The sequence below is a fragment of the Trachymyrmex cornetzi genome, unplaced genomic scaffold (assembly GCF_001594075.2).
Source record: "Trachymyrmex cornetzi isolate Tcor2-1 unplaced genomic scaffold, Tcor1.1 scaffold282, whole genome shotgun sequence".
Lineage (NCBI taxonomy): Eukaryota > Metazoa > Arthropoda > Insecta > Hymenoptera > Formicidae > Trachymyrmex > Trachymyrmex cornetzi.
In genome coordinates this window covers 244,239-244,910 of record NW_017297505.1, presented here as the reverse complement: position 1 = coordinate 244,910, position 672 = coordinate 244,239, and positions in this window count along the sequence as shown.

Here is a 672-nt window from a genome sequence, read left to right as displayed (position 1 = left end):
TTACTATGCTTGACTTCTGAAATCGTCTGGAAACCGCTGCACTTCGATGATCCACGAACACTTGTATAATCGTGGATGTATAGCTATGGTATATCTGTTCAATATATATATGGTCCTGATAGAAATTTATGCACTTCAACTGAACATCCAGTCAGTTACTGTCTAATATTTCATTTTAATATTATAACGACTATTTTCAGGTTAGGCAATCATATGCTGTACTTTCGCAGTACCAGTTATCATATAGTATCGTATAGACGTCTTCGACTAGAGATCTCCACAGTTTCTCTCCTGTCGATAATGGTACACCGTATTGATATGGTACGGGTTATGTACCATGACGTACCTAAATAGTACGCAGTACAGGTACAGTGTTGATACGCTGTACTATAATATCACGTACACTTTTTGTACTGCTACCGTACAGTTACACCGTACACCGCCATCTCGTGGCAGTACAGTAACAGTACGGTAGCGGTATCTTGTGCGAGTTGGTGTCGGTATCGCACGCTTGTCTATCTGGGTCCCCTTAACTGCCATATGCTAAACCGATTATCCAACTCAACCAAGGTCGATAGTACAGACTTTTTTAATTCCAAATTCGATAATAGTGGTGACATCTTTAATTTAGTTTTTACATTATATTATATAATATATATCATTCTGTCTTAC